Genomic DNA, 23,348 nt, shown 5'->3' on the forward strand with positions numbered 1-23,348 from the left:
TACAGCATGTGGTTATAACTGAATAACTGAGATACTAAATCAACAAAGAAGAAAAATAAAGCCAAAGAATGCACCACCAAAATGGAAGATTAGGGAGGGAAATAAGATCTGCATATTAAAATCACAATCAAGCAAGCTAGAACAGATGAAAGAAAAGAAATTGAAGAACAAGGAGAGTAAAGAATACCTAATCAAGAAATGTCACCTATAAACAAGGAAGATTAAGAAAGCACTGGAAACACTAAAGCAACAAATAACAGTTATAGCCAAGAACAGGGGTGTCAAACTCAATTTCATTGAGGGTCGCATCAGCATTGCGGTTGCCCTCAGGGGGCCGGGTGGGTGTGGCCTGGGTGGGCGTGGCTAAAGTGCATATGGCCTACTGGGTGGGCGTGGCCAGCTCTACATCATTCGCATCAAGGGTGCCTATGGGGGCCTGGGCAGGAGTGGGACAGATCTGAGGGTCTCTGGCAGGAGGAGGGTCTCTGGGCCAGGGCCAAGGCAGTGGGGGCCATTCCCTCACTGTTTCTAGGATAGCTTTGCGGGCCGCATGAAACCACTTCGCGGGCCGGATCTGGCCCCCGGGCCTTGTGTTTGACATGTCTGGCCAAGAAGATTAGGAGATACAAATCTCAAATTGCACACCATGGGTGGAATCTCCAATTTCAGTTGAATCAGTTTTTCTACCAATCCATCAGTGGAAAGAATTCAGTGAACTAATGAACCAATACTTGACAAAGAAAAAAAAGTGCAGTTCTGGGTGCAGATTTGGGACAACCAAAAGAAATACAACAAGAATCTAACTTGGTTAAAGAAGGTGAATAAGAATGAAAAAAGCTGAAATGAAATATTAGCAGAAATGGTGGAGAAAAGGGCAAGGAAGATCAAAATTTGGTCAGCATCAGGTGAAGATGAAATGCATGATTTTTGGTTGAAACATTTGATCGGTCTACACCCATTCATTACCAAGCAGTTTAACAATATAGGGCACCAGTGTCAAACCCACGATGTCACATGACATGTCGTGACGTATCACGACTTTTTTCCCATTGCCAGCAATGGGGTGGGCACGGTTTTGGCGTGACGCATCTGGCCCGCAGGCCAGCAGTTTGACACCTCTGATATAGGGCAAGATTAGTTGAAATTAGTTGAAATTGAAGATTAGTTAACACCTGGGAAAATCTACCTGATAATGAAAGATCCAGTGAAAGGGTTAGCACCAGGCAACTAGAGGTTAGATTGGCTAACCAACATCTTTGAAATGGCTAACTGAAGTCAAGAAGAAGGTTAGAGGTGTAAAAAAGATCTTAAAGTCCAAACCCAATAGAGGCAATGCTATCCATTGGTAATTCCAATTATCAGCTACATAGCTGGATAGTGGACTGGACTAAAGTAGAACTAAAAGTCCAGGACAGGAAGACCAGAAAAATGACAATGAATCATACCCTTAGTCTACACAGCAATGATGACGAATTCAACTTACCAAAGAAAATAGGTTGATGTGACACTGACAAAATCACTTGCAATAGGCAGCTTTATTTGGAACAGCTTACTTCCCTACGATGATACGTTTAATGCTATCAAACAACATCATCTCTTCTTCCAGGTCCTTGGGAATGACTTGATAAATGGATAAAAATGCTCATGGTTGAAACCCCTGTAAGCTCATAAAGAAATCGGTTCTCTTTTTATTTTGCCTAAAAGACAACTAACTATAGTTCCCAAGATAGCTGTTTAGCAGTAAGAAATGAAAGATTAACTTGAGAAAAGAAATGGTATATGATGGAACCCATGACCAATGTTTTGATACACTTTGCTAGTCTTAAAAATCTGGGTTATTTAATGATGAACTTAAAGGTTTTTGCAAATGGTCTGTGAAAAGCCTTTGAAAGAATGTTTAGCATCACTTGTTATTGAGAATAGCACCTGTATTCAAAACATTAAAGCACCTGCATTTGTTCCAAAGTGTGCACATGTACCTCAATAGCTTTTGCTGGCTACTCTTGTGTGTGTATATCTGTACACAATCACTTTTGATTGGCTGTAGTTTCAGTGAAAGTGTTATCTATGGATAAACCTGAATATACAGATAACCAGGGATAGCTTTCATAATAGCTAAATAGGCCTTGTGAAAGTCATGAGTGTTTGAAACATTCAAAGAGAGATGCCTTAAGAGTCCTAAAGTCTATTGTCAAACAACTCTTTTGAATGCTTTGCACAGCCCTCTTTGCAATCTGTTCAGCTGAACATGATTCAAAACTACACATTGGCCAAATTTTCTGAACATTAAAAATCTTCTGCCAAATAGCTTTACAGTCTTTGGATAAATTTTGTCTGCTATACATAAATTATTATTTTTCTATATGAAATTTTGTAAACATTTTTTTAATAATAACGTATTTTTTGTGGGCTAGGCAGGATTTCAGATTAGATGTGCTTCTACCATGCAAAATTAAATGTGAGTAAAACAGAAATGATTGTGTTTCATCCTGATCATCTCTTTTCCTTCTAGTTTATCACATTTACGATTTCAGACTGCTAGTTTTTGATCTCCCAAGTTGTAAAGAATTTAGGAGTCATAGTGGAATAAAAATAAATTTCACATACAAAAAAAAATACCCCTGTTAAAATCTGCTACTTCTATTTAGCAAATTTTGCAGAATCTAGTGATTCTCATTATTGTACATATAGCCAAACTCTTGATTCATGCCTGGATGTGTTGTGCTTGGATTACCGTAGCAGCCTATTGGTCAAGTTACATGAGACCTAACTCAGCCCTTTGATTTTTGTAACATATACTGCTGTTGGTGTTATTCTAGATTTATTTAGAATGTATTTATTTAGAAGCCGGTATAGATTGATGGAGTTGACACATTGTATCCCCATATAGGCAAACCCAGATTATTGAAAGACATGCTGATGGCTCACATGCCTGTGCACGTGGCCTGATGATCAGGCCAAGGTTATTTGATTCTACTGTTTAGTTTGAGGATGAATGAAAAGTAAGTCCTCCAATGTTATAAAGTGCCAAAAGATGGTAATACTGATGTATTAATAGTTCTGATGTGTTCCTTAGCATAATGTTCTTTAACTTGGAAAGTTGTAAGAAAAGGTTGAGTTGCTATTGTCCACGAAATGGAAACCTGCAGTGAATCATTAGTGCACTTTAAGCAATGTCCCATAATTGAAGTTTGAAGTTCCCCTTTTTGAAATTTATTGACAAATGTGGATTGGTTTTGGTGATAACTGTGTAGACGCGAATACTATGCATTGCTGGTCTGAGAAATGTAAAGATAAACTGGGAAGAATAATGGGTATGATCAAGAAGGAAGTAAATGACTTGTGACAACTAACAAGTTTCACACGAGAAATGTTGAACTGATATTGGACAATTGACAGATCACCTAAAAGAAACTTGCTGTCAAGCTGAGCATTTCACAGCAACATATGGGTCACGTTATTGATACTCTTAAATAATGGAAGATTTGTGGAAGACGGCTCCTTGAACGCTGATGGCAGAGTGGAAAGTTTCAAGAACTGAAAATTGCCAGCAATTGTTTTTTTTCACCCTATGAGAATATAAGTGAGGAATTTCTTTACAGCATATCGACAGCTAAAGAAACATGGATTCATCCTTATTATTCAGAAATAAAACATCAGTCCATGGAATAGCATCACAAACCTTTGCATGTGGCGAGAGGGAGATTTCAAAACCCAGGCTTCAGCAGGAAAACTCTTGAATACAATTTATGGAGAGACACATGGATTCATATGGATTTCCTTAAACTTGGCATCACTATCAGCTCAGAGTGCTGTATTGCAATAGCCAAATTTGGCACAATGATTAAGCAGTGTTCAGATGCAGAGGAAAGAAATTTTGCTTCAACTTGTCAACCTCACAAGCCACTAAGAGACAATGGCAAAATTTACCAATTTACCAATTTACCCCATCCTCATATAGTCCATAGAACTTCTACCTTTCCCCCAAATTGAAGGAATATCTTTGTAGACATCTGTCTGAAGTGTTAATAATTGTTATTTCCTGGGGGAAGAGACAATATATTGTAGCTGTTGTATTGTTGGCAAAAGTTAGTAGCAAATGGTGATTACATGGAGATGTGGGAGAAAAAGCTAATTTTCCTGTTTTACTTATTAAACTATTCCTATTAAAAATAAACAGATAGGCACATTACTATTAATTTAGGTCCCATAAAGTAGTCACACTTTAGAGCTTTTCTTCTCACTTGGCTCTACTTACATTAGGTTCCCATCAATTTTATGCTTGGAATTGGAGTTCTTAAAGTAAAAAGCACAATCTTTCTTTTTTCTTTTTACAAACCTTGGTGAAGTTTCTTTAAAATAAATTAATTTCTTACCTCTTACTTTGAATATATAGAAGTTAATACTATTCTACTTTATGGATCATTTAGTTTAGAGGTGCCTTGTTTTATGGCTCAGTGGGTTAGGACGCTGAGCTTGTCGATCAGAAGGTCGGCAGTTTGGCGGGTCGAATCCCGAGTGCCGCGTAACAGAGTGAGCGCCTGTTACTTGTCCCAGCTTCTGCCAACCTAGCAGTTTGAAAGCACGTAAAAATGCAAGTAGAAAAATAGGGACCACTCTGGTGGGAAGGTAACAGCGTTCCGTGCGCCTTTGGCGTCCAGTCATGCCGGCCACATGACCACGGAGACGTCCTCGGACAAGCGCTGGCTCTTCGGCTTTGAAACGGAGATGAGCACCGGCCCCTAGAGTCGGAAACGACTAGCACACATGTGCAGGGGAACCTTTACCTTTACCTTTACAGTCATTGTGATACGTTTTGTATTGATTGTTTTGTTCAATGTACTGCAATTACAAGTTCATAAAAAATAAAACTCCTTTCCAGTACTATTTTCACAAATATTTTTCCTGTGCGTACCATCTCCAAAAATAAAAGTTACCATTTATTAATGGAGAACTATATCAAGACATATGGAAATATACAATTTATGAAATGTAACTTTCAGTTCACATACTGGGCAATTTATATGCCATGTTTTTTTAATAAGTTTTGGAACCAGTATTCCTTTCAGGATCAATTTATGGAAAATAACAATGGAAGAAGTAAATTACCTTCACATTTTATTTGCAAAGGCATGGAACTCATACACAATTGGTTTAAAGTTGCATATATGCTCTAGCTACCACAGCTATCCTCACAAAAGTAACACCCCCATGACAATTAATTTGTGGTATGTATGATTCAAACTTGATACTCAGGGAATGGTTCAGCCATTTCCAGTTTGGGTGCCTTCCAAAACTTCCAGAATTCTTAGCAATGGATATGGTGGCTGGGAAATTCTGAAAGTTGAAAGTTCTCAAGCTTTAATATTAGTCAGGCTGTGAAGAGAAGACTACTGCTACTGTGCCATTAAATATTTCACAGCAGTGCAGATGCCACAAGGTACCTGAAATTATTGGTCAATCTGGGCAACTCAGAATATCAGGTTACCACAAATTTGAGCCAGGTTTGTATGGTGGTTAAGGCATCAGGCTAGAAATCAGTAAACAGGGAGTTCTAGTCCCACCTTAGGCACAAAACCAGCTGGGTGACCTTGGGCCAGTCATTCTTTCTGAGCACTATGAAGGAGGCAATGGCAAACCACTTCTGAAAAATCTTGCCAAGAAAAGTGCTTGGACTAGACCAGGTAGTCACCTGGAATCAAATCTGGCTCAAAGACATGCCACAGAGACATAAATTAGAGTATAAATCCATTCACCACAAGCTACCCAAAGTCTAATTCTATCACATTTCTATTTGAAAGCTGTATTTCTATAGTTTCTTAAAAAAAAAAACGAATACACACAGGCCTTCGGATAATAGGATAACCATAAAACCGGCATGCCTGTTTTATCATGAGAGTGAAATTCATTTTTCTTTTCTTTCCAACTCAGTGGAATGTGGGGTCAAGGTTCTGTCCCTCTGTCCCATCACCAGGATAACATTCTGAAAACTATAAAGAACTGGGCCAAATTTGTTACGGAAGGGGAAGTCCTCTTCTATTTTAAGCCGCCTCCCTCTTGGCCATATACTGTAACATAGAGCAGCATTTATGCAGATGCCCCGTGCTTTCCAGTGCCCACATTATCACAAAGATACATAAATGCAATATGAGCAGAAACATATATAGCATATCTGCACCTACCCTGCAAAGACTCTCCCCCGCTTTTGTCTTTGTCTCTTTCACATGATATACCAATACAGAAGCCTTCAATGGTCACAGCTGAGGGAAGGAAATGGAAAGAATGCCAAAACTATTCTCTGCATGTTTCCCCCAGCTTGTTTAAAATCAGGGAGTGTTTGGACGTGATGAATTTCTTCTCTCACATTTATTGTTTGGCTAATGGATAAAGCAGCCTAAGACCCCTGAGCTAGAATTTTTAATAGCCTTGCCATATATTTGCATTAAATCTTTTCTAAGTTACCATAGCTGTCACAGAGTTTCTAGATGCACCATGTAGTGATACTGAATCTGTACTATTTATGTAAACAGCTCACAAGAAGTAGAAACATGCAAAGCAAATCATTAGAAGCTTACTTTAGGCTATACAACATTAATGTTATTCATCACAATGTGATATGCAGTGTCAACAAATGGAGATATTCAGGTCACTAAGCACAGAAGCTCTTGTAAATCCACTTGCTGTGACAACAGTTGGCACAAAGCACTCATTTTGTGCTGTTTATTATTGACCAATTTAACGCTCCTTATGTGTCTTTGGGCAAGGCAGAGCAGGAGGGAAAGTTGAAATCCTTTCTGCACATCCTCCTCCTTCTCCATCACCAGGGCAATGTTTTTTCCTCACTCTCTCCTACTTCTTCAGTATACACATGTCCTATATCTCTCAAGCAGAACATACATTAAGAATTTGAGACTATTTATTTCTTCAGAATGGAACATCAGCAATATGTTCTTCTCTTCTCTTCTCTGATTTGGACCTTTCTCCACAAAGAAGGAAAAAGATATACTGAGCGATTTGTTTATTCATTCAGGATTGATTTTGTTTTTTGTCTGGGAAGTTGGTCCATTTTGAGATGATTAGATTAAGGTGTTTTTGATGGTGACTCCAGCTTTTATGAAACTAGTGTCACCAGAAGATCTTACTGTGCCCTCCTAGACAGTAGTGGGATTCAGATATGTGAACAGCCGGTTCTCTGTGTGTATGTCGCTTCCAGAAGTCTGTTCTGGGCCTGGGCAACAAAAAATTAGCTACCGGTTTTGCCAAACTGGTGTGAACCGGCTGAATTCCACCACTGCTCCTAGAGTGTTTCAAACCTTTTACAAAAATATAGGGAATATTTATGGATGATGTGTAACATGATGTTTCAGTTGTTTTATTAATGTTGTTTGGATCTTTTGGTTGTTAGGTTACATGGTCTATCTACTGTTTATGAGAGTGAATAGAATAGAAATAAGATTGACAAAAATAATAAACAAATAAGCAAATAAAATCTCCCAGTCTTTGGTTATGCATTCAAAATGGAGCATTATCAAATTATCAGTCAATTATCAGTCAATCTATAAATAAAAAGTTGATTACACTAGTTGGACTCAGATAAGACTGGAAAGAAAATGGGGGCTGTTCAGTTATTTGGTTTCTCTGGAGCTATTAGAATGTAATATTTTGGGGACACTTAACCATGATTTCTCCTTAGAAATTAATGGTATTAATTTATTAATCATTAGTATTAATGCTATCAGGACAGGGGATGTATTATGTTAGCATTATGAGTGCTGATAAATAGGAATACATGATTTTTTAAATGTGTTATGTCTTCCAGACACAAAGAAATACATGTAATAAATGGTGCTGAGTTGTAAAGGAATAATAGCAAGATTCTGAACAAGAAACAAGCTCTTGATTTTTTTTGCTTTCCAAAGGTACTTGACATCTGGCTATTTTCCACTTATAGGAATTCAGACCATAGTGACAACATGTTTTTTTTATGTGCAACCTCCCTCATATCCTTCTCCCCCCCCCCAAATACAAAGTTTGGAAAGAAAATAAGAACAGCTTGAATGCTCAGAAAAATGGCAACAGCCTCTGGGGCTTTGGAAGAATGACATATAGGACTTATGTTCAAAGAAAGTTTAAGCTTAAGATGCTTTATTACCTTTGTACTTTTTAATGGTGTTGGTATTTGTTATGGTGCTATATATTTATTAATTGAACAGCTAATTGGCATTATCTCTCAACAGGAGATTCTTGTAAAAAGAAACTATTATGTCATGAAATTCATTTTTCTGTAAAAACAATTGACTTGAAATGATGGTAAAGATGGCCCACATGCTTGAATTAGTATACATACACATTCTTTGCAGACTTCTTGTTTTATTATACATCAATTTGTCCTTGTCTGTTGTTGATTTTTTTTGTATAATGTGGAAAAGGATGAGTTTTTTCAACATAAGTTTTATTTTCCTGAACAAATTTGAAGTGATTGCTTACCATATGCAAAATGTTAGTGTAGCCAAAGCACGGTAGTTTTGGAAACATGGAATATATTTTATATCCCTAATTCAAATCTGTTTCAAAGCATTTTAATCCTCAAGCATTACAATCCCCTATGAATTTAGGCTGTTTAGGGATTTCAGTTGTGTGTACTTTGGATTGAAGATAAATTAATATTAATTGTGAAAATAATCTGGACTAGAAAAATTGAATATGATTATTCTCTCTTGCCCTAAATAATATATAAAATTTCAGCAGATGTTTGCTTTTTTATCTAATAATGAAAAAATGCTATCAAATGAAAGCTTTGAACGTAGAATGATTGGAACAAAAAAAATCATGTGTTACTTATACGACCGAATTTTAAAATATTTAGTTATATTAATGTAAGGCAGTATTTGAATATCACTTATTTGGTTGCCTCATGAAATCCCATCACTACATATTTTTTTTGCAAATTTACATGTGACTATCAATGGTGCCTAATAGACAAATGTCATTAGAAACCATAAATATGCTGCTTTAATTGCTTCAGCTGAATAGATTGCTGTATGTGATCTTAAATCACAACATGGTTATCAGGAAGATGTAATTAAGAACAATTCCATTAACAGGAAAGGCGAATTGTTCCACAAAATGAATATGTTAGAAGGGACATGACAAATTGAGTTTCACGCTAAAGTCTGCATGTAAAGGAGACTGTGGTAAGTGTGGAAATCTTCTGTGCCAGCTTTCTGCAACCTGGAGTCTTCCAGCTCTGTTGTATGTGAAGTACTCCACAATTCCCAGTCAGCATGGTCACATTGGACAATTTTTGAAATCTAGGTTGAAGGAAACCGATATACAGTATATTAACTGTGTAATGGTCTCTGAGAATGTTCTTGAGAGACAAGAGGAGGAAGATGAGGAGCTGCAGATTAGGTGTTGTGATTCCATGCCAGCCTGTGATCCTGGTAGTTGAGTCTGGGGAATCAGAGGAGGAGGAGGGGGGGCTGGAGAGCCATCAGAGTCAGAGGGAGGCTCTGATGAGCTGCAGGACTTACAAACTAATGAAGAGACAGGTCCTTCCACTCGTGCTCAAGCTGAGAGCCAGCTGTGCTGGGAAGCTGTGTCAGATTTGGGGGAACAGATGAAAGACCTCAGAGACGCTCGTAAATGCAGACAGGTCACATGAGTAGGACAGGCAATGGGGTGACTCCAGGGGAGAAGGAGAAAGCAGTGAGAAGCCACGCCTTGGGGGCTGCGTAACCAAAAGGGAATGTGTGGGCAGGGCTGGTTGCTAGAGGCAACTGTTTGCAAAGAACTTCAGTGTCAAGAGATCATGGTCTGTTTGTTTTGCCTGTGAGTTATTTCCTGTTTGATGTGTGCTCTGTTTTGCTTTTGGACAAGGTCTTCTCTGTTGGAAAAGTGTTCTGTTGCTTTTTTTTCCTGGGACAATTCTCAGATCTGTAACTCAAATAAAAAAGGTTTATTTTTCCAGCCTACTGTTAAAAGAGGGGTTGTCTTTGTGAAGTAACAAGGACGTACATAGGCTGGGACAGAACATTAGGCAATGGTCAGATAAAAGGCAGATTAGCCCACAGAAGGAATGTGGGCATGACAAACTTCTCAGAAGAGACCCTGTAGTTTCTTGGACTATAACGGTAGGGAAGAAAGATATATTTCCTGACTTGCAAGATTCTATTATTGTAATTGAATAATAAAGGTAATGTTACCATGCAAGGTTGGTGATACTTGTTGGGACTGCATCAGTAGTGACTTATTCTGTTTCAATGCTTCTATAGCCAAAATGACACAATCTTTATCAGCATGCTGAGAGAAATCAAAACTGGCAAATGTACAAAAAATATTGGTGGGCTAGGGTAGGATCAAAGGCTATCTCTTTTCCCACAGGGCAATGAAAAGCTAGGCTGTTTTTCTTGATGGAACACATGGCAGGAATATGATCAATAGCCTTTGATTCTACCCTACCCCACCAATATTTTTTGTACATTGAGTAATTATTCTGTGATTGCTTGGCTGGAATCCTAAACAGAATTAAACTGTACTGTAATACTAAAATATTTGGAATGAGATTGTTGCTGGTGTGGATTGGAACAATTTCCTGTGTTCTAAGTATAGGTTTCTAAATAATATCTAGTTTCTAGACATAATGTCTGAAAATGCCACACATTAAATATTACACATGCAAAAATGCAAGGAAGTATGTTTTGGCCTCAAAATGGAGTGATGCAATTTAATGCGGGGGTCTTTATTCAAAATAATTGATGGCTTAGTGAAATGATTTTGATACATCTAATAATCATCAGTCAATTTGAAAAATTATTCCATCCAGTTTGCAGTAATGAAATTCAGTCCTACAAATGCTCTGTGGAATACCCAACATCACATCTATTACTTTGTGCCCAGCATAGTTTTATCATAGCCAGTTTGATCTAGTGGTTAAGGCACTAGCTAGAAAGCAGGAGATTGTGAGCTTGTGGTTTTTTTTTTAACTGCTTGCAAACGTCTACCAACTGGAATAGCACTGATGATGTTACCTAGTTAGGATAATGAAATGTTTGCAAGAAACAAGTAAGCTCAGAGAGCACCGGGACCCCGCTACCAACTGAGGCTGCAATGGTTCAAATTTTGAAAAAGGAATGCACAACAGAATACAATTAGCAAAAGTTTATTTTTGTACTCATAGAAAAGAATTGCTTTCCCAATCAGTTGCAGTGGGTGCAAGCCTCAGGGGAGGTCAGCCATGGTGAATCTATCCATGATGGGCTGCCTTTATTGGGCTCTTCAACCTCTCTCCCCCACTGTCCTGCCCCTGGGATTGCTTAGATTGCTTTTGGGGAAAATAAATCAGAAAACTGCTGCACAATTTAAGCATTTGTAAGGAATAGCTACATATTAGTGACATTTAACTATATTATCCAGTGACTGTAGTTCAGGGCTGTCAAACTCGCAACGTCACGTGACATGTCACAATGTATCGTGACTTTTTTGCCATTGCCGGCAATGGGGTGGTTTTGCTATGATGCATCCGGCCCACGGGCGGCAGTTTGATACCCCTGCTGTAGGTGCCTAATTAAGTCAAAAGTGGGAAATAATTACCCAATTGGGACAAAGTTCCGTATCACTAGTCTCCCTCAAAGCAAAGAATTAGTGTGCAGCCCTGTGAAGAAGACAGGAAGATGCCATTTTGACTAAGCAAAGATTTAGTGTGCTGGTCAAAAGTGCAGCTCATGCACAATCCACAAACCTATCCAAATGTAAGAAAGTTTGGCCTGTGAAATCTTACTGTGAAATGAGTCGAGAATCACTTTTCCCTCTCAGGAAAAACCCACCACTTCTTGTACTTGGCAGTGTGACTGAATTTTCCTTCAGATTAGATTACCTTTTCCATCAAGCAATTTTCACTTTCTCCCGGTGCCTTTTACCCCATCTGGCTTTATATATCTAAGAGGTGCTTCTGGCAGTTTGCTGTCTTCTCTATGGTATATCAAAGTGCCATTTAGTAAATTCTTAGCAGAGCTGTATAAGCCGGCAAATCTTCTGCAGCTCATGGGACTTGGATTTAGGGTTTTGTCTAATGAGCCTTCAATGAATCTGTCAAAAAGAAGCCTCCACACAGCAGATATTATATTTAGAGCCTGGTTTACTACACTCGTCCCCTCTGTTGAGTACAGTGCCTATTGCATTTCTTTTTAACTAGTCAGCTAAATAGTTTATGTCGACAAAAGTCAATATTAGCCTCATAGCTGCATTCCTGAGTACCACTACAGGGTAAAGTGCCCTTCAAATGATACTCCATTGCCTTAGTACATGGTTTATTAAAGAATGAAGTTAGCCGATTCATAAATGTGCATTGCAATCTGAAGTGTGCATTTATTGATATGATTGCTCTACTTAAGAAACTCTGAAACCCAGAAGCTAAACTATTGGGAAAATAACCTGCTGCACTTAATGAGAGATTTTTAAAAGTCCTACTACACATCTTGCCACTGGTTTATGTTTTCAGACTAATTTGGATTTCTTGAACTTTCTATGACTGAGTAACATGATACCTAGAGAGACAGAATTCATGCTTTGAATTCCTAACTGGGCATAATATACAATTTTGAAAAAGCGCTCAAAATCAAGACTTGTCTCATTCAGCATGTTACCTACTCAGTGGTGATCCTCCTGGTATATCAATAATTTGGGCACAAGAGAATTAATGTCTCTAGCTCATGTTTCTCAGGACTCTACAGGTCCTACAATCATTGATATCATTCATATCAGCGTTATGCTAGCAGCCACTGATAGCAATATCAGCTAAATATTAGCCTATTTTAAACTATTCAAATCTGGTGACATCATCTTCATTGTGATAGTGGCTTCATTGTTTAAATAAGCAGTGAGAATTTTTTTTGTCTGTTTCAAATTGCTCCCCATTCAGTTCTATTCATCCTATGTTCTGGTATTAATGGGAGAGGGGGAAAAAAACCTTTCCCATACACCTCTTCTGTACCAAATACTGTACCACATGCTAAAAACTAAACTAAAAAGCCATATGCACTATTGTGTGAGAATAAAATGATATGTTTCTGACTGTCAAAGCATTCTTAGAATCTTAGAGGATTGTTTTCTTAGAGTAACAGCCTTAGAGCAGTTTTTGTTCACTCAAACAGCTGCAGAACCTGCCATAGAAGTGAGGGTGAATGAGTTGGAGTTTACTTTGCTATTTTTTCAATTTATCTTTAATTCTAAAGATGCAGAGAACAGTTAACTGGGCAGTATAATAAGGATAAAAAGTACCTGAGCATGAGGATACCTGTAAGGGGTGCTTTATTCCCCCTCCCTTTTTAAATATTTCATAAGTCTTGGTGCTTCAGAACAGCTAGAGTATTATATAATATATCTCTTTTACAATACTTGATGGAATTATTATATAATGATGCGGTGGCATCATGATGTGAAATTAGCATTTCTCCAAAAAAAACCTCAGTTGTGCTGTGAGCCCTGCTATCATACATAGTGACATAATTCAAGGTCCTACAGTTCCCTTGCCCCTCAAAATCTCCATGGAAATTTAAGAGATCTGGTTAAAATGCTAGCTGAACTTTACTAGTAGCTAATGTTTGTGCCACCATGGGTCCGCCAAGAGTGAAAATTAAGGTTAAATGTATATATGCATTAAACATTGTAGAATAACATTTAGTAGAAACACCCTGCTGTTTCATTGCCAGATTCTTGTAATGGTATGTGGGAATGACTTCAGGAGACAAGGGAAAAGCACAGCTGGGGAAATGACTGAACAACAGACAGCTTAGCCCACAAAAGGAGTGTGAGCATGGCACCCCTGGTTTCTTGAGTTGTAAAGGTGACAGGGGAGAAATGTACTTTCAGACTTGCAAAATTCTCTTAATATATCATCACAGTAAAGTAGAATTAGTCCAGCTGATCATGCTTCCTAGGTGAACTATCTTGCAAGGCTGACAGCTTCATACACAATTTAGAATGCTCATTGTTAAGTAGTTTTCAAAATTAGAACGTTACTTGCTCAGTACAGATTTAATCAATATGTACGGCCAACCTATGTAAGTTTTTAGAACCTGAGCTTTCTATATTCTGAACTGCAAAACTATTCAACATAAATATTATCAGATAATAGTTTGCTGGTATCAAAACCTTGAGCCTTGGTGGAGCAGTGGGCTGATGCCTCCTTAAGTAACACCAGCTGCCTGCAATTAGTGCAGGTTGGCATCCCACCAGGCTCAAGGTTGACTCAGCCTTCCATCCTTCCGAGGTAGGTAAAATGAGGTCCCAGATTGTTGGGGGCAATAAGCTGACTTTGTAAAAATGCCGCTTGGGGGCAGCCGCAAGCCTTAATAAGCAGGTATATACATAGAATGAAGGCTATTGCTAAGCACATTGTGCTTTAGATTGTAAGCCGCCCTGAGTCTTCGGAGAAGGGCGGGATATAAATGGGATTAAAAAAAAAACAAAAAACAGCAAGGCAAAGAGTATATACTAAGAGAGTATTTAGTTATTTACAATGACCCTTTAGCTCTTATTTTGGTGAACAAATATTGGAATACTTTTGAACTGAAGGTTTTTAAAGTTCTACCCCCAGAGAATATTGTACACACATCAACAACTGCTTCAGACAGGAAAGGGTGCAGAGAGTGGTGAGGATGGCTGTAAAGATCATTGGCAGTTCCGTCCCTTTCATCCAGGACATAGCACAGAAGCGTTGTTTGAACAGGGTCTGTAAGATTATCTCGGACACTGTTTGGTTCAGGTAGACAATGACTCAGAGTGGTTCATAATGAAAGAGTTTATTCAATACACATAAGTCAACTGTCAACTGTCAAATGTTTCAAGCTTTTATAGTAGAACTGTTTAAACTGTAACCAATCATCAATCACTATTTTCCCGCTTCTTGCTTCTTTAACCAATGGTTGCACCAGAATCTCCCGCTTCAAGGACCTACTTTTGCAACCTGTTATTTTACATGTTTGCAACTATTTACAGACACAACAGACACTACTCATCCTCTTCACGACCTGTTTTCCTTGTTACCTTCTGGGAGGAGGCTTCGTGGTATCCGTAGCAGAACATCCAGATTCAACCATAGCTTCATTCCATACAGCATTAACATTGTGAACTCTCAAGCTTCCTCCTTCCATTTATATTCAAGATGGACAGTATTTAATATTTTATTGTTATGTATCTGTTGGGGTGTGGGTCTATACATACGTTGTATATAGTATGTTTTAGGTGCGTGTCATGTATGTGTTTCACTTTGAGAGTGGGCAACTAAATTTCATTTTTGATGTGTGCCGTTGTGCTCATAGTAAAAAATGACAATAAAGATTATCTTATCTTTTAAAAAAAGCCATGGAAAATGTAGAAAAGTCTCAGAGAAGGTTTCTCATATGTAAGTAACAGAAAAGCATGTTATAGTTAAGTAAATGAGACATATTGCACTATCAAGAAATAGTTGCTATATTTTTGCTGCTACTCTAATGGAGATTCTTCAACCTTTCTCCCATGTCAAATATTTCTTCAAGGTTTTAGAAATTCCATGATTTTTGCAAATCCAAAGATACATCCTTGCCCAGGTCCTTTTTCATCTCTTGGTCGATCTTCTGTATTTCCTCTCTGTCATTGCTAGTTTATTTTCCACTATTACTATATTGACTAGAATTTTCATCCCCTCTTCATCCTTTCTGTCCAAAATTCTTCCATATTGTTGCCTGTCACATCTTTCACTTTACAAACTTCTTCAAAAAATACATTTTAAAATGCACAAACTATTGCTGTCAGTTTATTTATAGGTTTCTCTCCCAGATTTTCAAAAATCTTTTAAAATATCCCAAGCCTCATACCTTTATCGGTCATTTTGTAAATTTCACTTTTCATTTTCCTGCCTGGAATTTTACTTCCCTCTAGTGTCCCATTTCTATACCCATAAAGTCTCAAGTTTCTTTGTTGTTTTATTTTCAACTTTCAACCAATCGTCTCCTCCTTAATAAACAAAACAGTTTGTGTTCCCATGAAAATATTTTGTTTTCTCAGTTTTTAAAAGTCCAAATATTCTAAAGTCATCTGGTGTCTTCCTCAATTTAAATCTTTCTTAGATTAAATTATTTTAAAACTTTTTGCCATTTGCCATATTTTTTAGATTATTTAAAGTGTTTGTAGTTTTTCTTCTGTTTTGGAATGAAGTTTTACTCACGGTTTGATAGTTTTCCAATTGTTGTTTGGAAGACCTCTCTTAAATAATTTTAAATAATTGTAAAATAATTGTAAATCCCAAAATCATTAGAAAGTGAGTGGACAAATCCAATGTCCTTAGGAACTCCATCATGGTTGAGAGCTTCATGACTTCCTTTGTCTCCCAAGTCTCAAACCTACTATGTAACTCCTGGTCTCTTCATGAGGCAGAGCCATCCAGAGCACAAGGGAGCAATCTCTCATCCTTTCCTTGTCTGGAGAGATTCTGTTGAACTGAGCTTGCCGCTGCTCTGTTGGTCATCCCTGCACTGTTGTGTTTACTTTTTCAGAGATGTCTAGTTTACCATTTTCCTCATCTGAATGAACCAGTTGTTGTTGAATGATTAAAACTCATTTTTATTCTATCCAAGTCCATTTTTTGAAGTTTAGTTTTGAGATATCTGGCTTGGAAAATATTGTGCACTCTTTCACTATGTGAAAGGTGGGGGTCAATGCATGGAAGTCAAGAACAAGGGTGGTGGACATAATCCTTTCTCTCCCAGCCATAAAGGTAAAGGTAAAGGTTCCCCTGCACATGCGTGCTAGTCGTTTCCAACTCTAGGGTCCAGTGCTCATCTCCGTTTCAAAGCCGAAGAGCCAGCACTTGTCCAAGGACGTCTCCATGGTCATGTGGCCAGCATGAGTAGATGCCAAAGGTGCATGGAACGCTGTTACCTTCCCACCGTAGTGGTCCCTATTTTTTCTACTTGCATTTTATGTGCTTTCAGACTGCTAGGCTGGCAGAAGCTGGGATGAGTAACAGGCACTCACTCTGTTACGCGGCACTCAGGATTCGACCCGCCAAACTGCCGACCATCTGATCGACAAGCTCAGTGTCCTAACCCACTGAGCCACCATGTCCCATACTCCTGTGATTTTGGCTAGGATTAGAGGACCGATGGTCTTAGCTATTCAACTTGGCTGCTAGTTATGAAATGGAACATGCCAGAACTGAATAACTTTCTGTAACTGAATGATGTCCTAAATGAAGAGTTTACCTTTGAAAGTTGAAGGACTAAAGTATTTTGATTGCCATATTCTATTAATTAAACAGCTTTATTATTCTCCCCTCTTTTTTAATACATGTAAAGAACAGGAGGATTTTTTTTTCACCTTTTGAAATTGCATTCTTTTATTCTGACAAATATTAAAGTACATCTATTTTAAGTCAGCAGAATTAGCTTGATGGATTTTGTATTTCTTTGCCAATATTGCTTGTTTTTATCAGAGTTAGCTCGCAACCCTTACTAATCCATCATTTAAGTCTCTTGTGAATAATCTCTGCGTTATCTGAGTTCTAACCATATGAAGCAAACCAATGCAATTATTATTATGTGTGAATGTATCTGAAAAGAAAAATGAGGACTTTGTGCTATCATGGCTATATGACAGAAATCTGAAGGTAAAGAAGCAGATACTTGCCAGCAATATATTATAGTTTAACATTGTTTCATAATTTTATCATTTAGGCTAACTTTGAGGCAGTTACTGAATTAAAAAGTAGCTCACAAATATTGATCACAACATAAACAAAATAAACAATTCTGTGGAGCCAATTTATCCCATCAATAGAATTAAGTAGTCACCAAGGCATCAGTGATATTAGCAAAATGATTTATGAGGTAAAACCATCCACTGCCAATGTATGGTAACAGAGGGAAAAGAAGCTAAAATGCTGCTACTTTTATATCTTGAATAGTGGGTTCCTAAACCAGCTTTAAGGAAGTGCAAAAGTGCTGAATAGAAGGTTGTTGTATTATGGACAAGGTCTAGTGCTGTCATTGTATGCTTGGATTATTATGATTTCCACTGGTGCTTTACACTGGGGAAAGTTAGCACTGGATCTTTTCCATATATTATCATCCTGCAATGATGCCTGGCTAATACAGCTTTTTCCAGATTAAAAAAAAAACAAACTGTCCCCTCCTTTCATTTTAGTGTTTATTGAATGTAAGGAGAAAACTGTCTCCTGATGCTAGCTGTATACACGCATGGAGGAATTTGAAGTTTTACATCAATACTAAAATTAGGATTGATGTTAATGTTTTAGTATTTCAACTTTTATGTGAATGCTAAAATAAGTCAATATTAACATCAGGTTATTATGTTATAATCAACTGGAACCAATATAATTGAAATTACTGTATTCTACATTTCATGCTATAATAATTTCTACCTGACATAAAAAATTTAGCAAATTGAACAAGCCAGTAAAAATTGTTGTTTTATAATATAAAAACTTTGTATATAGTATGCACCCATTTTTAACATTATAATCCAAAATTATTTTCACATGAAGTTATATTCTATATTCTTGCTTTTCACATATGAAGTTAATTTTGACATCAAGACATATTCCCGAGATTTAGCTTGCCATTCTTCCACAAAAGTAGTGTCCAGTAAGAAACGTATAGAGCCTTAGCAGCTGTTATTATGTACAAACCTAGTTCAGTGTTTATTTTGTAGAATATAAGGTTTAGACATATTTGTAACATGCTGAAAAAAAATCCACCTTTAAAATGTATTACTTTCTATTATAAATTTAATTGTTGGGCTTTACAAGATTAGTACCAAATATGAAAATAAAAGTCCTATGCAAGTATTACATATCCAGTGATTTTTAGACAATGAATTGTTTATTTTGGCAATGAACACTAGAGTAATTACAACTAATATAACATAATATACCAGTTTTCTCTAAGTGTAATATTGACTGTAAATTTGCTGTTTTACTTCCATTAGATATTCACATTGCTACATGTGAATTGTTCCATTTGAATTCAATATCCATGCAACATATTTCCTGAGATGGAGAATAGAACTCTCTTTCTATGTGCACTTGTATACACACACACAAACACACACACAAAATAACCTTTGAGTTATGAAATGATACACTGTAAGGCAACTATTTTAAAATCAAGGTACCTCAAATGGGCTAAGTTAAAGAATGCATCCAAAATCTGGAACCCATGATTCTTGTGGAATTAAAATTTGACACATTTTATAAAACATTTTATGACATTAAAAATATCCTAAAACATTGTATGATGTCAAACAAAATATCATAAAATATTTCCTATGGTCAACTCCTGACATGTGACTGTGCTATTACAATCCACCCAAAGTTAGTTTCAAGGCAAATTTCTCTCTGAATATCTCCCTGAACTTTTCCAGTGAAAGTAGTCCATTAGAAGCTCTGTCATTGTTGAAGGCATTGAGGAATCTGGTAAAGAATTATTTCTGAAATCATGACCCAAGGGGTGATACATTGCCTAGTTTTTCACAGTAGTAACTCTCCAAATTTGGAAGTTATATAGCTCTGCATACTAAATTCAGGTAGTCCTTGGGTAACAACTCTAATTGAGACAGGTAACTCTGTTTTTTTTAAAAATCCCATTTATATCCCACCCTTCTCTGAAGACTCAGGGTGGCTTACAATCTAAAGCACAATGTGCTTAGCAATAGCCTTCATTCTATGTATATACCTGCTTATTAGGGCTTTCGGGGGGGGGCAAGTGGCATTTTTACAAAGTCAGCTTATTGCCCCCAACAATCTGGGTCCTCATTTTACCTACCTCGGAAGGATGGAAGGCTGAGTCAACCTTGAGCCTGGTGGGATGCGAACCTGCACAAATTGCAGACAGCTGGTGTTACTTAAGGAGGCATTAGCCCACTGCTCCACCAAGTAACTCTGTTACTAAGTGACACTCAGAAAGTGAAGGAAAAAAAATCACATGACTGCACAAAATTCACAACAGCAGTTCTGGTAGTTCTGGTTACAGTTAGTTGTTAAGCAAATTGCGTGCAGCTAAGCATAATGTTATATGACGATGAGTTGTGACTTGCTGCCAGCTTCCCCATGAACTTTGCATGTCAGAAGCTAGCAATGAGGGTGGCAATTATGACGGTCCCTGTGATAAGTCAGGACTGTCATAACCCCATGTATGTTGCCAAGAACCCGGATCACAATCATGTAACTACAAGGTCAGTACCCTGAGGACTGGCCATAAGCCTCCTCATTTGATCCTGTTACAACTGGTCACTGAATGAGTGATGGCTAATTAAGGACTACCTGTAATAGGTTCAGACAATTATGTTTTATAATACCTTTTTCAGAAATCTAGCTGCCATTATGTTTGTTTAGATTATATATACAACAACTCATCTCACAACAGCAACTGCTATTAAAAAGGACTTTTGATCTCATATGAAATATTTTTTTCTTTCGTCTTAATTAGAGACTAATAGCAAAAGTTGAAAGTCGTGATATAATAGGCTTAAAGTGTTGCTTTAAGAATATTCTCCAGTTGTTTCTATGTTATAAAAGTAAAACACACTACAGTATATGTGCACTGAACCAAATAAAACCTTGGAAATTAAACCTTTAAAGAGATTTTATATTAGTGCAAGCTTCTGAGGAGATTCATTTTAAATCATGTTACTTTGATTAGCATTTATCACGACTTCTTGATTTTCTTAGCTAAATAATATTAACAATCCAAATGAACTTATTAAAATAGTTTGATTCTGTAAACTAACTTTATTTATCAGAGGTGAAAATATTTGCTTGGAATTAGCTGTGGAAGCAACATGATTAGTTCCAGAGACAATAATCCCTTCCAGTGGTGGGATTCAAATACCCGAACAACTGGTTCTCTGCGTGGATGCTACTTCTGGTGGTCTGTTCTTGCGAAAAAGGGCTAGGGCATCAGCTGGTTTGCCAAAGTCAACAAAAAATTAGCTACTGGTTCTACTGAATTAGTGCAAACTAACTGAAGACCACCACTGATTCCTTCGTCAGTGCCAACATTCAGACAATATTGGGTGCTTGTATCAGATTACATGTGAGAGAAGAATCATCCTGGGGGAAAAAACAGATCAAGGAAGAGCTGCTGTGAAATCTGTATTAAAGAAAAAGGTCTGTGGCAACTGAATGAACATATAAAATATGCACAACAATCTGTTCAGCCATTCAGTACTAAACCTATGAATATCTTAATGTACTGATGGTTTCTTTCAGTCACACCCACTGATGTTTTTAAGCACCCAGTTATGTCATGGCTAAATGGGCTTCATGCCTATTCCAACTATCAATATTTTTGTTTTCTCTCAGCTTTTGTTTTGATACAAAAAAGGGCAAGTTTCTCAAAGAGAGAAAGGATAATTAGAAAAATGACTAGGTTGGGTAAATAATCTATTATTTCCTATCCAGTGGACAATGAAAGGTATAATCAGTTTGAACGGAAAATTTGCCATGAGAGGACTGTGTGTGTATGTACCCCAAGTTTTCTCTGCCTTTATGACCAAAACTCAATGTAAACTGAGAAGTGTGGATTACAGAAATGCAACAGTTATATCTGTGGGCTTCAAGCTATAGTGAATCAGAAATAATTAACATTTTACAAAGGAAGTGATGTTTGGTTAAGTATATAGCAATACATGGAGCCAAAACCAGCAATGCTGAATTGTCCTGTCCACCATATCAGAACAGCTATGAGAAATTCACAAAGCCATCTACTGGTTTTTGCCCTGCATATCATGTATTTGTATGATGTCGATGGCAGAATCAGTGATGGAAAGCAGTATTTAAATTAGGCATGATTATGACTAAAATAGTGTTGAAAGAAAAATCTTCAAGTTTAGTCCAAGCCAGGAATAAACAAAATGGAGGCTGCTTAGGAAAGAAGGTTATGTTTATTGAATTACCAGATACTTCAGTGATATAGCATGCATTTTTCGGGTGGCTGACAAAATGGAGCTGGGAGTGGTGGGTTTTTATACCTGCTTGGGCTTTTGTGTTTGGAGTTGTGTGGCATTGTATTTGAGGCTCTTCCTGTTCCTGTGCAATGAACTTTGACCTGGGGTTCAGTGTGCCCTTTTGGTATTCTAATGGTGATGGGCTAATCCTCCTAAAGGTCATGTTTCTTGGAGTCGTTGTTTTTCTAATCCCATTAGCTCAAACCTTCTCTGGGGCTATGGCTGCAGGCATTTTGCCCAGTGTTTCTGAATAGATTACTGAATCTGCATTTCTAAAAGGTGGTTTCCTGAGTTTCTTCTTGGAGCAGGTTTCTGGGGGCTGGTTTCTAAAATTTTTCTATTATTATTTTGGGGAAATATAATATTCTGCCCCTTTTAATATCCCCCCAAAATATTTCCTACTCTGGGAGGGTGGGTGGGTGCTGATTTCCAACAATAGGCAAAATGGAATATTCTGGCAGAGTCATTGCAACTTGCTGGCACAGGAACTACTCAGAGGACAGGATATCAATCATTTCTTGCTGCTATGTTAATCTTCTGGACAAGAATGCAAATTATTTCAATTCATACCAGAGCTCCAAAAATAAATTGTGGAAAGTCTTGGCAACATTCTTTTTCTAATTTAATACATTGTCCTTAGGTTGGGGTACAAACTGAATTAAGAAAAGCTAAAACCAACACAGATAATAGGTAGGTTTTCTAACAGAATATTCAATATGCATGTTTAATTTTGTTCTTTATTTCTGCCAAGTTCATTCACAATCCCTAAACAGTTCATTTCTAGAAAAGCTTGGGAAGGAAATAAGTTTCAGTCATTGGTTTTGATGGATGACAAAGTGAAAAAAAAATCAATCGATAACTCATATTCTCTCTTAAATAAAAGGACGTTCACTTCAGTGGACATTACTCCTGCCACTTTGAGGTTGTCACAAATGTTTTACGTGATCAGCATGTGGCCAAGCAGGTACAAAATCTGGAGATCAGACTGCCACTATATGGATTAATTTTTTTTAATGAAGTCATGGAATTAGTTATGAGGTGTGTAGCAATAGCAAATGTAAATTGTTTTTAAAAGAGGCATATAGAAAGAGGGAGTCAAGCTATTCTCCAAAGTGCCTGAAGGCAGGACAAGAAGCAATGAATGGAAACTAGTCAAGGAGAGAAGCAACCTAGAACTAAGGAGAAACTTCCTGACAAAACAATTAACCAGTGGAACAACCTGCCTCCAGAAGCTCTGAATGCTCCAACACTGGAAGTTTTTAAGAAGAGACTGGACAGCCATTTGTCTGAAATGGTACAGGGTTTCCTGCCTGAGCAGGGGATTAGACTAGAAGACCTTCAAGGTT

The sequence above is a fragment of the Vipera ursinii genome (genome assembly GCF_947247035.1).
Source record: "Vipera ursinii genome assembly, chromosome: 3".
In the NCBI taxonomy this organism is placed as follows: Eukaryota; Metazoa; Chordata; class Lepidosauria; order Squamata; family Viperidae; genus Vipera; species Vipera ursinii.